Below are 17,641 nucleotides of genomic sequence, written 5' to 3'. Positions count from 1 at the left end.
GCAGTTGTTGGCAAAGCAGATTAAGGACAGACAAGGAAGAGTCAGACACCCCAGATAGGATTTGAACCCAGAACCCCTGGCTTAGGAGGCCAGTGCCTTATCCATTAGGCCACTGGAGCTGCACAGTTCCACGCAGCATGGCAGACTTTAAATACTGCGCCCTGACCTCTCATTGTGTGTTTTTGTGGATTTTCTCCTCTCAATGCACTGTGAGGATCCAAGATGGTGGTGATCTCGGACGATGGTGTTGCAGAGCTCGGCACCACAGCACAAGCGCCCAATCCGTTCCATCGCGATATCCTAGGAGTCTGAAAATGTTGTGGAGTCCCAGGACATTGTGAAAAATCAACTTTCCTGCGTTTCCTTCGTCCAGAGATGTTGAAGACGGATGGGGCAGTGTCCGAGGCCAGGCCCCCGGCCCAGCCTGCAGGATCCTTGGGCTCGATTGCCTACCAGGCCCTGGCCAAATCTCGCGCGATCTTGGTTAAGCAGATAGAGGAGAAGCTGGCCCCGATCTCTATCGTGCTGCAGAAGCATGAACAGCAGCTGGGAGACCTGGAAAAGAGGACGGATGAGGTTGGACACAGAGGCACAGCGGTGGAAGCTGATACCGCTTCCTCTAAGGATAGGATCCAAGCATCGGAGGCTGAGGGCTGACCATACAGAGGTTTATAAAATCATGAGGAACATGAATAGGGTAAACAGCCAAGGTCTTTTCCCTGGGGTGTGGGAGTCCAGAACTAGAGGGCTTAGGTTTAGGGTGAGAGGGAAAAGATATAAAAGAGACCAAAGGGACAACATTTTCAGGCAGAAGGTGGTGTGTGTGTGTGGAATGAGCTGCCAGAGGAAGTGGTCGAGGCTGGTACAATTACATCATTTCAAAGGCATCTGGATGGGTATACGTATAGGAAGTGTTTGGAGGGAGATGGGCCGGGTGCTGGCAGGTGGGACTAGATTGGGTCGGGATATCTGTTCGACCGAGGGTGTGTTTGTGTGCTGTACATCTCTATGACTCGATGACTGGAAGTGTCAGTCTGAGTCAATCCGTTGTCTAGCTACGGGCAAGGTGAGTCCATTGGATGGTGTGAACCCAGCTGATGACCCCTTTGGCCAAAGCTAGAGAACATTCTGGAAGATCAGGGAAAAGAAGGATATGAACACACACCTGGATACCAGTCCCTTAGCGAAGCCTTGACTGCGATCTGCAGCAGAGCTCTGACCATGTGCTCCAAACTTGTTCATAAAAACCCGAGAGTGAGGGGGGCAAGCCATTCACCCCAGCAAGTCCACACTCAGCCTCTGATGAGCATCCCATCCAGGCCCAACCACTATCCTCTCAGCCTGCATTCCCCAAAGCCAATCCAGCGAACCTGCACATCTTTGGGCTGTGGGAGGAAAGCAAAGCACCCGCAGTAGCCCATGGAGAGAAGGTGCAAACTCGACACAAACAGAAAGCCAAGGGAGGAATCAAAGTCAGGTCCCCGATGCTGCGAGGCAGCAGTGCTACCCACTGAGCCACCATGCCAGCCCCAGGAGATTCTCAGCAGGTTTTCAGCCATTGTGTCTGTGCTGTCTGTTTCAGGGAATTCAGCTTTGATCCTGCAGATCCCCAAAAGGGCTGCATAAGGCGACAGGGAACACCCCACCCATCAACTGAATGCAGATAAGCAGTTGTTGGCGAAGCAGATTAAGGACAGACAAGGAAGAGTCAGACACCCCAGATGGGACTTGAACCCAGAACCCCTGGCTTAGGAAGCCAGTGCCTTATCCATTAGGCCACTGGAGCTGCACAGTTCCATGCAGCATGGCAGACTTTAAATACTGCGCCCTGACCTCTCATTGTGTGTTTTTGTGGATTTTCTCCTCTCAATGCACTGTGAGGATCCAAGATGGTGGTGATCTCGGACGATGGTGTTGCAGAGCTCGGCACCACAGCACAAGCGCCCAATCCGTTCCATCGCGATATCCTAGGAGTCTGAAAATGTTGTGGAGTCCCAGGACATTGTGAAAAATCAACTTTCCTGCGTTTCCTTCGTCCAGAGATGTTGAAGACGGATGGGGCAGTGTCCGAGGCCAGGCCCCCGGCCCAGCCTGCAGGATCCTTGGGCTCGATTGCCTACCAGGCCCTGGCCAAATCTCGCGCGATCTTGGTTAAGCAGATAGAGGAGAAGCTGGCCCCGATCTCTATCGTGCTGCAGAAGCATGAACAGCAGCTGGGAGACCTGGAAAAGAGGACGGATGAGGTTGGACACAGAGGCACAGCGGTGGAAGCTGATACCGCTTCCTCTAAGGATAAGATCCAAGCATCGGAGGCTGAGGGCTGACCATACAGAGGTTTATAAAATCATGAGGAACATGAATAGGGTAAACAGCCAAGGTCTTTTCCCTGGGGTGTGGGAGTCCAGAACTAGAGGGCTTAGGTTTAGGGTGAGTGGGAAAAGATATAAAAGAGACCAAAGGGACAACATTTTCAGGCAGAAGGTGGTGTGTGTGTGTGTGGAATGAGCTGCCAGAGGAAGTGGTCGAGGCTGGTACAATTACATCATTTCAAAGGCATCTGGATGGGTATACGTATAGGAAGTGTTTGGAGGGAGATGGGCCGGGTGCTGGCAGGTGGGACTAGATTGGGTCGGGATATCTGTTCGACCGAGGGTGTGTTTGTGTGCTGTACATCTCTATGACTCGATGACTGGAAGTGTCAGTCTGAGTCAATCCGTTGTCTAGCTACGGGCAAGGTGACTCCATTGGATGATGTGAACCCAGCTGATGACCCCTTTGGCCAAAGCTAGAGAACATTCTGGAAGATCAGGGAAAAGAAGGATATGAACACACACCTGGATGCCAGTCCCTTAGCGAAGCCTTGACTGCGATCTGCAGCAGAGCTCTGACCATGTGCTCCAAACTTGTTCATAAAACCCGAGAGTGAGGGGGGCAAGCCATTCACCCCAGCAAGTCCACACTCAGCCTCTGATGAGCATCCCATCCAGGCCCAACCACTATCCTCTCAGCCTGCATTCCCCAAAGCCAATCCAGCGAACCTGCACATCTTTGGGCTGTGGGAGGAAAGCAAAGCACCCGCAGTACCCCATGGAGAGAAGGTGCAGACTCGACACAAACAGAAAGCCAAGGGAGGAATCAAAGTCAGGTCCCCGATGCTGCGAGGCAGCAGTGCTACCCACTGAGCCACCATGCCAGCCCCAGGAGATTCTCAGCAGGTTTTCAGCCATTGTGTCTGTGCTGTCTGTTTCAGGGAATTCAGCTTTAATCCTGCAGATCCCCAAAAGGGCTGCGTAAGGCGACAGGGAACACCCCACCCATCAACTGAATGCAGATAAGCAGTCGTTGGCAAAGCAGATTAAGGACAGACAAGGAAGAGTCAGACACCCCAGATGGGTCTTGAACCCAGAACCCCTGGCTTAGGAAGCCAGTGCCTTATCCATTAGGCCACTGGAGCTGCACAGTTCCAGGCAGCATGGCAGACTTTAAATACTGCGCCCTGACCTCTCATTGTGTGTTTTTGTGGATTTTCTCCTCTCAATGCACTGTGAGGATCCAAGATGGTGGTGATCTCGGACGATGGTGTTGCAGAGCTCGGCACCACAGCACAAGCGCCCAATCCGTTCCATCGCGATATCCTAGGAGTCTGAAAATGTTGTGGAGTCCCAGGACATTGTGAAAAATCAACTTTCCTGCGTTTCCTTCGTCCAGAGATGTTGAAGACGGATGGGGCAGTGTCCGAGGCCAGGCCCCCGGCCCAGCCTGCAGGATCCTTGGGCTCGATTGCCTACCAGGCCCTGGCCAAATCTCGCGCGATCTTGGTTAAGCAGATAGAGGAGAAGCTGGCCCCGATCTCTATCGTGCTGCAGAAGCATGAACAGCAGCTGGGAGACCTGGAAAAGAGGACGGATGAGGTTGGACACAGAGGCACAGCGGTGGAAGCTGATACCGCTTCCTCTAAGGATAGGATCCAAGCATCGGAGGCTGAGGGCTGACCATACCGAGGTTTATAAAATCATGAGGAACATGAATAGGGTAAACAGCCAAGGTCTTTTCCCTGGGGTGTGGGAGTCCAGAACTAGAGGGCTTAGGTTTAGGGTGAGAGGGAAAAGATATAAAAGAGACCAAAGGGACAACATTTTCAGGCAGAAGGTGGTGTGTGTGTGTGGAATGAGCTGCCAGAGGAAGTGGTCGAGGCTGGTACAATTACATCATTTCAAAGGCATCTGGATGGGTATACGTATAGGAAGTGTTTGGAGGGAGATGGGCCGGGTGCTGGCAGGTGGGACTAGATTGGGTCGGGATATCTGTTCGACCGAGGGTGTGTTTGTGTGCTGTACATCTCTATGACTCGATGACTGGAAGTGTCAGTCTGAGTCAATCCGTTGTCTAGCTACGGGCAAGGTGACTCCATTGGATGATGTGAACCCAGCTGATGACTCCTTTGGCCAAAGCTAGAGAACATTCTGGAAGATCAGGGAAAAGAAGGATATGAACACACATCTGGATGCCAGTCCCTTAGCGAAGCCTTGACTGCGATCTGCAGCAGAGCTCTGACCATGTGCTCCAAACTTGTTCATAAAAAGCCCGAGAGTGAGGGGGGCAAGCCATTCACCCCAGCAAGTCCACACTCAGCCTCTGATGAGCATCCCATCCAGGCCCAACCACTATCCTCTCAGCCTGCATTCCCCAAAGCCAATCCAGCGAACCTGCACATCTTTGGGCTGTGGGAGGAAAGCAAAGCACCCGCAGTAGCCCATGGAGAGAAGGTGCAAACTCGACACAAACAGAAAGCCAAGGGAGGAATCAAAGTCAGGTCCCCGATGCTGCGAGGCAGCAGTGCTACCCACTGAGCCACCATGCCAGCCCCAGGAGATTCTCAGCAGGTTTTCAGCCATTGTGTCTGTGCTGTCTGTTTCAGGGAATTCAGCTTTAATCCTGCAGATCCCCAAAAGGGCTGCGTAAGGCGACAGGGAACACCCCATCCCATCAACTGAATGCAGATAAGCAGTTGTTGGCAAAGCAGATTAAGGACAGACAAGGAAGAGTCAGACACCCAGATGGGACTTGAACCCAGAACCCCTGGCTTAGGAAGCCAGCGCCTTATCCATTAGGCCACTGGAGCTGCACAATTTCACGCAGCATGGCAGACTTTAAATACTGCGCCCTGACCTCTCATTGTGTGTTTTTGTGGATTTTCTCCTCTCAATGCACTGTGAGGATCCAAGATGGTGGTGATCTCGGACGATCGTGTTGCAGAGCTCGGCACCACATCACAAGCGCCCAATCCGTTCCATCGCGATATCCTAGGAGTCTGAAAATGTTGTGGAGTCCCAGGACATTGTGAAAAATCAACTTTCCTGCGTTTCCTTCGTCCAGAGATGTTGAAGACGGATGGGGCAGTGTCCGAGGCCAGGCCCCCGGCCCAGCCTGCAGGATCCTTGGGCTCGATTGCCTACCAGGCCCTGGCCAAATCTCGCGCGATCTTGGTTAAGCAGATAGAGGAGAAGCTGGCCCCGATCTCTATCGTGCTGCAGAAGCATGAACAGCAGCTGGGAGACCTGGAAAAGAGGACGGATGAGGTTGGACACAGAGGCACAGCGGTGGAAGCTGATACCGCTTCCTCTAAGGATAGGATCCAAACATCGGAGGCTGAGGGCTGACCATACAGAGGTTTATAAAATCATGAGGAACATGAATAGGGTAAACAGCCAAGGTCTTTTCCCTGGGGTGTGGGAGTCCAGAACTAGAGGGCTTAGGTTTAGGGTGAGAGGGAAAAGATATAAAAGAGACCAAAGGGACAACATTTTCAGGCAGAAGGTGGTGTGTGTGTGTGGAATGAGCTGCCAGAGGAAGTGGTCGAGGCTGGTACAATTACATCATTTCAAAGGCATCTGGATGGGTATACGTATAGGAAGTGTTTGGAGGGAGATGGGCCGGGTGCTGGCAGGTGGGACTAGATTGGGTCGGGATATCTGTTCGACCGAGGGTGTGTTTGTGTGCTGTACATCTCTATGACTCGATGACTGGAAGTGTCAGTCTGAGTCAATCCGTTGTCTAGCTACGGGCAAGGTGACTCCATTGGATGATGTGAACCCAGCTGATGACTCCTTTGGCCAAAGCTAGAGAACATTCTGGAAGATCAGGGAAAAGAAGGATATGAACACACATCTGGATGCCAGTCCCTTAGCGAAGCCTTGACTGCGATCTGCAGCAGAGCTCTGACCATGTGCTCCAAACTTGTTCATAAAAACCCGAGAGTGAGGGGGGCAAGCCATTCACCCCAGCAAGTCCACACTCAGCCTCTGATGAGCATCCCATCCAGGCCCAACCACTATCCTCTCAGCCTGCATTCCCCAAAGCCAATCCAGCGAACCTGCACATCTTTGGGCTGTGGGAGGAAAGCAAAGCACCCGCAGTAGCCCATGGAGAGAAGGTGCAAACTCGACACAAACAGAAAGCCAAGGGAGGAATCAAAGTCAGGTCCCCGATGCTGCGAGGCAGCAGTGCTACCCACTGAGCCACCATGCCAGCCCCAGGAGATTCTCAGCAGGTTTTCAGCCATTGTGTCTGTGCTGTCTGTTTCAGGGAATTCAGCTTTAATCCTGCAGATCCCCAAAAGTGCTGCGTAAGGCGAGAGAGAACAACCCATCCCATCAACTGAATGCAGATAAGCAGTTGTTGGCGAAGCAGATTAAGGACAGACAAGGAAGAGTCAGACACCCCAGATGGGATTTGAACCCAGAACCCCTGGCTTAGGAAGGCAGCGCCTTATCCATTAGGCCACTGGAGCTGCACAGTTCCATGCAGCATGGCAGACTTTAAATACTGCGCCCTGACCTCTCATTGTGTGTTTTTGTGGATTTTCTCCTCTCAATGCACTGTGAGGATCCAAGATGGTGGTGATCTCGGACGATGGTGTTGCAGAGCTCGGCACCACAGCACAAGCGCCCAATCCGTTCCATCGCGATATCCTAGGAGTCTGAAAATGTTGTGGAGTCCCAGGACATTGTGAAAAATCAACTTTCCTGCGTTTCCTTCGTCCAGAGATGTTGAAGACGGATGGGGCAGTGTCCGAGGCCAGGCCCCCGGCCCAGCCTGCAGGATCCTTGGGCTCGATTGCCTACCAGGCCCTGGCCAAATCTCGCGCGATCTTGGTTAAGCAGATAGAGGAGAAGCTGGCCCCGATCTCTATCGTGCTGCAGAAGCATGAACAGCAGCTGGGAGACCTGGAAAAGAGGACGGATGAGGTTGGACACAGAGGCACAGCGGTGGAAGCTGATACCGCTTCCTCTAAGGATAGGATCCAAGCATCGGAGGCTGAGGGCTGACCATACAGAGGTTTATAAAATCATGAGGAACATGAATAGGGTAAACAGCCAAGGTCTTTTCCCTGGGGTGTGGGAGTCCAGAACTAGAGGGCTTAGGTTTAGGGTGAGAGGGAAAAGATATAAAAGAGACCAAAGGGACAACATTTTCAGGCAGAAGGTGGTGTGTGTGTGTGGAATGAGCTGCCAGAGGAAGTGGTCGAGGCTGGTACAATTACATCATTTCAAAGGCATCTGGATGGGTATACGTATAGGAAGAGTTTGGAGGGAGATGGGCCGGGTGCTGGCAGGTGGGACTAGATTGGGTCGGGATATCTGTTCGACCGAGGGTGTGTTTGTGTGCTGTACATCTCTATGACTCGATGACTGGAAGTGTCAGTCTGAGTCAATCCGTTGTCTAGCTACGGGCAAGGTGACTCCATTGGATGATGTGAACCCAGCTGATGACTCCTTTGGCCAAAGCTAGAGAACATTCTGGAAGATCAGGGAAAAGAAGGATATGAACACACATCTGGATGCCAGTCCCTTAGCGAAGCCTTGACTGCGATCTGCAGCAGAGCTCTGACCATGTGCTCCAAACTTGTTCATAAAAACCCGAGAGTGAGGGGGGCAAGCCATTCACCCCAGCAAGTCCACACTCAGCCTCTGATGAGCATCCCATCCAGGCCCAACCACTATCCTCTCAGCCTGCATTCCCCAAAGCCAATCCAGCGAACCTGCACATCTTTGGGCTGTGGGAGGAAAGCAAAGCACCCGCAGTAGCCCATGGAGAGAAGGTGCAAACTCGACACAAACAGAAAGCCAAGGGAGGAATCAAAGTCAGGTCCCCGATGCTGCGAGGCAGCAGTGCTACCCACTGAGCCACCATGCCAGCCCCAGGAGATTCTCAGCAGGTTTTCAGCCATTGTGTCTGTGCTGTCTGTTTCAGGGAATTCAGCTTTGATCCTGCAGATCCCCAAAAGGGCTGCATAAGGCGACAGGGAACACCCCATCCCATCAACTGAACGCAGATAAGCAGTTGTTGGCGAAGCAGATTAAGGACAGACAAGGAAGAGTCAGACACCCCAGATGGGACTTGAACCCAGAACCCCTGGCTTAGGAAGCCAGTGCCTTATCCATTAGGCCACTGGAGCTGCACAGTTTCACGCAGCATGGCAGACTTTAAATACTGCGCCCTGACCTCTCATTGTGTGTTTTTGTGGATTTTCTCCTCTCAATGCACTGTGAGGATCCAAGATGGTGGTGATCTCGGACGATCGTGTTGCAGAGCTCGGCACCACAGCACAAGCGCCCAATCCGTTCCATCGCGATATCCTAGGAGTCTGAAAATGTTGTGGAGTCCCAGGACATTGTGAAAAATCAACTTTCCTGCGTTTCCTTCGTCCAGAGATGTTGAAGACGGATGGGGCAGTGTCCGAGGCCAGGCCCCCGGCCCAGCCTGCAGGATCCTTGGGCTCGATTGCCTACCAGGCCCTGGCCAAATCTCGCGCGATCTTGGTTAAGCAGATAGAGGAGAAGCTGGCCCCGATCTCTATCGTGCTGCAGAAGCATGAACAGCAGCTGGGAGACCTGGAAAAGAGGACGGATGAGGTTGGACACAGAGGCACAGCGGTGGAAGCTGATACCGCTTCCTCTAAGGATAGGATCCAAGCATCGGAGGCTGAGGGCTGACCATACAGAGGTTTATAAAATCATGAGGAACATGAATAGGGTAAACAGCCAAGGTCTTTTCCCTGGGGTGTGGGAGTCCAGAACTAGAGGGCTTAGGTTTAGGGTGAGAGGGAAAAGATATAAAAGAGACCAAAGGGACAACATTTTCAGGCAGAAGGTGGTGTGTGTGTGTGGAATGAGCTGCCAGAGGAAGTGGTCGAGGCTGGTACAATTACATCATTTCAAAGGCATCTGGATGGGTATACGTATAGGAAGAGTTTGGAGGGAGATGGGCCGGGTGCTGGCAGGTGGGACTAGATTGGGTCGGGATATCTGTTCGACCGAGGGTGTGTTTGTGTGCTGTACATCTCTATGACTCGATGACTGGAAGTGTCAGTCTGAGTCAATCCGTTGTCTAGCTACGGGCAAGGTGACTCCATTGGATGATGTGAACCCAGCTGATGACTCCTTTGGCCAAAGCTAGAGAACATTCTGGAAGATCAGGGAAAAGAAGGATATGAACACACATCTGGATGCCAGTCCCTTAGCGAAGCCTTGACTGCGATCTGCAGCAGAGCTCTGACCATGTGCTCCAAACTTGTTCATAAAAACCCGAGAGTGAGGGGGGCAAGCCATTCACCCCAGCAAGTCCACACTCAGCCTCTGATGAGCATCCCATCCAGGCCCAACCACTATCCTCTCAGCCTGCATTCCCCAAAGCCAATCCAGCGAACCTGCACATCTTTGGGCTGTGGGAGGAAAGCAAAGCACCCGCAGTAGCCCATGGAGAGAAGGTGCAAACTCGACACAAACAGAAAGCCAAGGGAGGAATCAAAGTCAGGTCCCCGATGCTGCGAGGCAGCAGTGCTACCCACTGAGCCACCATGCCAGCCCCAGGAGATTCTCAGCAGGTTTTCAGCCATTGTGTCTGTGCAGTCTCTTTCAGGGAATTCAGCTTTAATCCTGCAGATCCCCAAAAGGGCTGCGTAAGGCGACAGGGAACACCCCATCCCATCAACTGAACGCAGATAAGCAGTTGTTGGCAAAGCAGATTAAGGACAGACAAGGAAGAGTCAGACACCCCAGATGGGATTTGAACCCAGAACCCCTGGCTTAGGAAGCCAGCGCCTTATCCATTAGGCCACTGGAGCTGCACAGTTTCATGCAGCATGGCAGACTTTAAATACTGCGCCCTGACCTCTCATTGTGTGTTTTTGTGGATTTTCTCCTCTCAATGCACTGTGAGGATCCAAGATGGTGGTGATCTCGGACGATGGTGTTGCAGAGCTCGGCACCACAGCACAAGCGCCCAATCCGTTCCATCGCGATATCCTAGGAGTCTGAAAATGTTGTGGAGTCCCAGGACATTGTGAAAAATCAACTTTCCTGCGTTTCCTTCGTCCAGAGATGTTGAAGACGGATGGGGCAGTGTCCGAGGCCAGGCCCCCGGCCCAGCCTGCAGGATCCTTGGGCTCGATTGCCTACCAGGCCCTGGCCAAATCTCGCGCGATCTTGGTTAAGCAGATAGAGGAGAAGCTGGCCCCGATCTCTATCGTGCTGCAGAAGCATGAACAGCAGCTGGGAGACCTGGAAAAGAGGACGGATGAGGTTGGACACAGAGGCACAGCGGTGGAAGCTGATACCGCTTCCTCTAAGGATAGGATCCAAGCATCGGAGGCTGAGGGCTGACCATACAGAGGTTTATAAAATCATGAGGAACATGAATAGGGTAAACAGCCAAGGTCTTTTCCCTGGGGTGTGGGAGTCCAGAACTAGAGGGCTTAGGTTTAGGGTGAGAGGGAAAAGATATAAAAGAGACCAAAGGGACAACATTTTCAGGCAGAAGGTGGTGTGTGTGTGTGGAATGAGCTGCCAGAGGAAGTGGTCGAGGCTGGTACAATTACATCATTTCAAAGGCATCTGGATGGGTATACGTATAGGAAGTGTTTGGAGGGAGATGGGCCGGGTGCTGGCAGGTGGGACTAGATTGGGTCGGGATATCTGTTCGACCGAGGGTGTGTTTGTGTGCTGTACATCTCTATGACTCGATGACTGGAAGTGTCAGTCTGAGTCAATCCGTTGTCTAGCTACGGGCAAGGTGACTCCATTGGATGATGTGAACCCAGCTGATGACTCCTTTGGCCAAAGCTAGAGAACATTCTGGAAGATCAGGGAAAAGAAGGATATGAACACACATCTGGATGCCAGTCCCTTAGCGAAGCCTTGACTGCGATCTGCAGCAGAGCTCTGACCATGTGCTCCAAACTTGTTCATAAAACCCGAGAGTGAGGGGGGCAAGCCATTCACCCCAGCAAGTCCACACTCAGCCTCTGATGAGCATCCCATCCAGGCCCAACCACTATCCTCTCAGCCTGCATTCCCCAAAGCCAATCCAGCGAACCTGCACATCTTTGGGCTGTGGGAGGAAAGCAAAGCACCCGCAGTAGCCCATGGAGAGAAGGTGCAAACTCGACACAAACAGAAAGCCAAGGGAGGAATCAAAGTCAGGTCCCCGATGCTGCGAGGCAGCAGTGCTACCCACTGAGCCACCATGCCAGCCCCAGGAGATTCTCAGCAGGTTTTCAGCCATTGTGTCTGTGCTGTCTGTTTCAGGGAATTCAGCTTTAATCCTGCAGATCCCCAAAAGGGCTGCGTAAGGCGACAGGGAACACCCCATCCCATCAACTGAATGCAGATAAGCAGTTGTTGGCAAAGCAGATTAAGGACAGACAAGGAAGAGTCAGACACCCCAGATGGGATTTGAACCCAGAACCCCTGGCTTAGGAGCCAGTGCCTTATCCATTAGGCCACTGGAGCTGCACAGTTTCATGCAGCATGGCAGACTTTAAATACTGCGCCCTGACCTCTCATTGTGTGTTTTTGTGGATTTTCTCCTCTCAATGCACTGTGAGGATCCAAGATGGTGGTGATCTCGGACGATGGTGTTGCAGAGCTCGGCACCACAGCACAAGCGCCCAATCCGTTCCATCGCGATATCCTAGGAGTCTGAAAATGTTGTGGAGTCCCAGGACATTGTGAAAAATCAACTTTCCTGCGTTTCCTTCGTCCAGAGATGTTGAAGACGGATGGGGCAGTGTCCGAGGCCAGGCCCCCGGCCCAGCCTGCAGGATCCTTGGGCTCGATTGCCTACCAGGCCCTGGCCAAATCTCGCGCGATCTTGGTTAAGCAGATAGAGGAGAAGCTGGCCCCGATCTCTATCGTGCTGCAGAAGCATGAACAGCAGCTGGGAGACCTGGAAAAGAGGACGGATGAGGTTGGACACAGAGGCACAGCGGTGGAAGCTGATACCGCTTCCTCTAAGGATAGGATCCAAGCATCGGAGGCTGAGGGCTGACCATACAGAGGTTTATAAAATCATGAGGAACATGAATAGGGTAAACAGCCAAGGTCTTTTCCCTGGGTGTGGGAGTCCAGAACTAGAGGGCTTAGGTTTAGGGTGAGAGGGAAAAGATATAAAAGAGACCAAAGGGACAACATTTTCAGGCAGAAGGTGGTGTGTGTGTGTGGAATGAGCTGCCAGAGGAAGTGGTCGAGGCTGGTACAATTACATCATTTCAAAGGCATCTGGATGGGTATACGTCTAGGAAGTGTTTGGAGGGAGATGGGCCGGGTGCTGGCAGGTGGGACTAGATTGGGTCGGGATATCTGTTCGACCGAGGGTGTGTTTGTGTGCTGTACATCTCTATGACTCGATGACTGGAAGTGTCAGTCTGAGTCAATCCGTTGTCTAGCTACGGGCAAGGTGACTCCATTGGATGATGTGAACCCAGCTGATGACTCCTTTGGCCAAAGCTAGAGAACATTCTGGAAGATCAGGGAAAAGAAGGATATGAACACACATCTGGATGCCAGTCCCTTAGCGAAGCCTTGACTGCGATCTGCAGCAGAGCTCTGACCATGTGCTCCAAACTTGTTCATAAAAGCCCGAGAGTGAGGGGGGCAAGCCATTCACCCCAGCAAGTCCACACTCAGCCTCTGATGAGCATCCCATCCAGGCCCAACCACTATCCTCTCAGCCTGCATTCCCCAAAGCCAATCCAGCGAACCTGCACATCTTTGGGCTGTGGGAGGAAAGCAAAGCACCCGCAGTAGCCCATGGAGAGAAGGTGCAAACTCGACACAAACAGAAAGCCAAGGGAGGAATCAAAGTCAGGTCCCCGATGCTGCGAGGCAGCAGTGCTACCCACTGAGCCACCATGCCAGCCCCAGGCGATTCTCAGCAGGTTTTCAGCCATTGTGTCTGTGCTGTCTGTTTCAGGGAATTCAGCTTTGATCCTGCAGATCCCCAAAAGAGCTGCATAAGGCGACAGGGAACACCCCACCCATCAACTGAATGCAGATAAGCAGTTGTTGGCAAAGCAGATTAAGGACAGACAAGGAAGAGTCAGACACCCCAGATGGGATTTGAACCCAGAACCCCTGGCTTAGGAGCCAGTGCCTTATCCATTAGGCCACTGGAGCTGCACAGTTTCATGCAGCATGGCAGACTTTAAATACTGCGCCCTGACCTCTCATTGTGTGTTTTTGTGGATTTTCTCCTCTCAATGCACTGTGAGGATCCAAGATGGTGGTGATCTCGGACGATGGTGTTGCAGAGCTCGGCACCACAGCACAAGCGCCCAATCCGTTCCATCGCGATATCCTAGGAGTCTGAAAATGTTGTGGAGTCCCAGGACATTGTGAAAAATCAACTTTCCTGCGTTTCCTTCGTCCAGAGATGTTGAAGACGGATGGGGCAGTGTCCGAGGCCAGGCCCCCGGCCCAGCCTGCAGGATCCTTGGGCTCGATTGCCTACCAGGCCCTGGCCAAATCTCGCGCGATCTTGGTTAAGCAGATAGAGGAGAAGCTGGCCCCGATCTCTATCGTGCTGCAGAAGCATGAACAGCAGCTGGGAGACCTGGAAAAGAGGACGGATGAGGTTGGACACAGAGGCACAGCGGTGGAAGCTGATACCGCTTCCTCTAAGGATAGGATCCAAGCATCGGAGGCTGAGGGCTGACCATACAGAGGTTTATAAAATCATGAGGAACATGAATAGGGTAAACAGCCAAGGTCTTTTCCCTGGGTGTGGGAGTCCAGAACTAGAGGGCTTAGGTTTAGGGTGAGAGGGAAAAGATATAAAAGAGACCAAAGGGACAACATTTTCAGGCAGAAGGTGGTGTGTGTGTGTGGAATGAGCTGCCAGAGGAAGTGGTCGAGGCTGGTACAATTACATCATTTCAAAGGCATCTGGATGGGTATACGTATAGGAAGAGTTTGGAGGGAGATGGGCCGGGTGCTGGCAGGTGGGACTAGATTGGGTCGGGATATCTGTTCGACCGAGGGTGTGTTTGTGTGCTGTACATCTCTATGACTCGATGACTGGAAGTGTCAGTCTGAGTCAATCCGTTGTCTAGCTACGGGCAAGGTGACTCCATTGGATGATGTGAACCCAGCTGATGACTCCTTTGGCCAAAGCTAGAGAACATTCTGGAAGATCAGGGAAAAGAAGGATATGAACACACATCTGGATGCCAGTCCCTTAGCGAAGCCTTGACTGCGATCTGCAGCAGAGCTCTGACCATGTGCTCCAAACTTGTTCATAAAAGCCCGAGAGTGAGGGGGGCAAGCCATTCACCCCAGCAAGTCCACACTCAGCCTCTGATGAGCATCCCATCCAGGCCCAACCACTATCCTCTCAGCCTGCATTCCCCAAAGCCAATCCAGCGAACCTGCACATCTTTGGGCTGTGGGAGGAAAGCAAAGCACCCGCAGTAGCCCATGGAGAGAAGGTGCAAACTCGACACAAACAGAAAGCCAAGGGAGGAATCAAAGTCAGGTCCCCGATGCTGCGAGGCAGCAGTGCTACCCACTGAGCCACCATGCCAGCCCCAGGAGATTCTCAGCAGGTTTTCAGCCATTGTGTCTGTGCTGTCTGTTTCAGGGAATTCAGCTTTAATCCTGCAGATCCCCAAAAGGGCTGCGTAAGGCGACAGGGAACACCCCATCCACTGAATGCAGATAAGCAGTTGTTGGCAAAGCAGATTAAGGACAGACAAGGAAGAGTCAGACACCCAGATGGGACTTGAACCCAGAACCCCTGGCTTAGGAAGCCAGCGCCTTATCCATTAGGCCACTGGAGCTGCACAGTTTCATGCAGCATGGCAGACTTTAAATACTGCGCCCTGACCTCTCATTGTGTGTTTTTGTGGATTTTCTCCTCTCAATGCACTGTGAGGATCCAAGATGGTGGTGATCTCGGACGATGGTGTTGCAGAGCTCGGCACCACAGCACAAGCGCCCAATCCGTTCCATCGCGATATCCTAGGAGTCTGAAAATGTTGTGGAGTCCCAGGACATTGTGAAAAATCAACTTTCCTGCGTTTCCTTCGTCCAGAGATGTTGAAGACGGATGGGGCAGTGTCCGAGGCCAGGCCCCCGGCCCAGCCTGCAGGATCCTTGGGCTCGATTGCCTACCAGGCCCTGGCCAAATCTCGCGCGATCTTGGTTAAGCAGATAGAGGAGAAGCTGGCCCCGATCTCTATCGTGCTGCAGAAGCATGAACAGCAGCTGGGAGACCTGGAAAAGAGGACGGATGAGGTTGGACACAGAGGCACAGCGGTGGAAGCTGATACCGCTTCCTCTAAGGATAGGATCCAAGCATCGGAGGCTGAGGGCTGACCATACAGAGGTTTATAAAATCATGAGGAACATGAATAGGGTAAACAGCCAAGGTCTTTTCCCTGGGGTGGGAGTCCAGAACTAGAGGGCTTAGGTTTAGGGTGAGAGGGAAAAGATATAAAAGAGACCAAAGGGACAACATTTTCAGGCAGAAGGTGGTGTGTGTGTGTGGAATGAGCTGCCAGAGGAAGTGGTCGAGGCTGGTACAATTACATCATTTCAAAGGCATCTGGATGGGTATACGTATAGGAAGAGTTTGGAGGGAGATGGGCCGGGTGCTGGCAGGTGGGACTAGATTGGGTCGGGATATCTGTTCGACCGAGGGTGTGTTTGTGTGCTGTACATCTCTATGACTCGATGACTGGAAGTGTCAGTCTGAGTCAATCCGTTGTCTAGCTACGGGCAAGGTGACTCCATTGGATGATGTGAACCCAGCTGATGACTCCTTTGGCCAAAGCTAGAGAACATTCTGGAAGATCAGGGAAAAGAAGGATATGAACACACATCTGGATGCCAGTCCCTTAGCGAAGCCTTGACTGCGATCTGCAGCAGAGCTCTGACCATGTGCTCCAAACTTGTTCATAAAAGCCCGAGAGTGAGGGGGGCAAGCCATTCACCCCAGCAAGTCCACACTCAGCCTCTGATGAGCATCCCATCCAGGCCCAACCACTATCCTCTCAGCCTGCATTCCCCAAAGCCAATCCAGCGAACCTGCACATCTTTGGGCTGTGGGAGGAAAGCAAAGCACCCGCAGTAGCCCATGGAGAGAAGGTGCAAACTCGACACAAACAGAAAGCCAAGGGAGGAATCAAAGTCAGGTCCCCGATGCTGCGAGGCAGCAGTGCTACCCACTGAGCCACCATGCCAGCCCCAGGAGATTCTCAGCAGGTTTTCAGCCATTGTGTCTGTGCTGTCTGTTTCAGGGAATTCAGCTTTAATCCTGCAGATCCCCAAAAGGGCTGCGTAAGGCGACAGGGAACACCCCACCCATCAACTGAATGCAGATAAGCAGTTGTTGGCAAAGCAGATTAAGGACAGACAAGGAAGAGTCAGACACCCCAGATGGGATTTGAACCCAGAACCCCTGGCTTAGGAAGCCAGCGCCTTATCCATTAGGCCACTGGAGCTGCACAGTTTCATGCAGCATGGCAGACTTTAAATACTGCGCCCTGACCTCTCATTGTGTGTTTTTGTGGATTTTCTCCTCTCAATGCACTGTGAGGATCCAAGATGGTGGTGATCTCGGACGATCGTGTTGCAGAGCTCGGCACCACAGCACAAGCGCCCAATCCGTTCCATCGCGATATCCTAGGAGTCTGAAAATGTTGTGGAGTCCCAGGACATTGTGAAAAATCAACTTTCCTGCGTTTCCTTCGTCCAGAGATGTTGAAGACGGATGGGGCAGTGTCCGAGGCCAGGCCCCCGGCCCAGCCTGCAGGATCCTTGGGCTCGATTGCCTACCAGGCCCTGGCCAAAACTCGCGCGATCTTGGTTAAGCAGATAGAGGAGAAGCTGGCCCCGATCTCTATCGTGCTGCAGAAGCATGAACAGCAGCTGGGAGACCTGGAAAAGAGGACGGATGAGGTTGGACACAGAGGCACAGCGGTGGAAGCTGATACCGCTTCCTCTAAGGATAGGATCCAAGCATCGGAGGCTGAGGGCTGACCATACAGAGGTTTATAAAATCATGAGGAACATGAATAGGGTAAACAGCCAAGGTCTTTTCCCTGGGGTGTGGGAGTCCAGAACTAGAGGGCTTAGGTTTAGGGTGAGAGGGAAAAGATATAAAAGAGACCAAAGGGACAACATTTTCAGGCAGAAGGTGGTGTGTGTGTGTGGAATGAGCTGCCAGAGGAAGTGGTCGAGGCTGGTACAATTACATCATTTCAAAGGCATCTGGATGGGTATACGTATAGGAAGAGTTTGGAGGGAGATGGGCCGGGTGCTGGCAGGTGGGACTAGATTGGGTCGGGATATCTGTTCGA

This window comes from Hemiscyllium ocellatum, unplaced genomic scaffold, assembly GCF_020745735.1.
Source record: "Hemiscyllium ocellatum isolate sHemOce1 unplaced genomic scaffold, sHemOce1.pat.X.cur. scaffold_1696_pat_ctg1, whole genome shotgun sequence".
In the NCBI taxonomy this organism is placed as follows: domain Eukaryota; kingdom Metazoa; phylum Chordata; class Chondrichthyes; order Orectolobiformes; family Hemiscylliidae; genus Hemiscyllium; species Hemiscyllium ocellatum.
Note: the sequence above shows the minus strand (reverse complement) of the source record.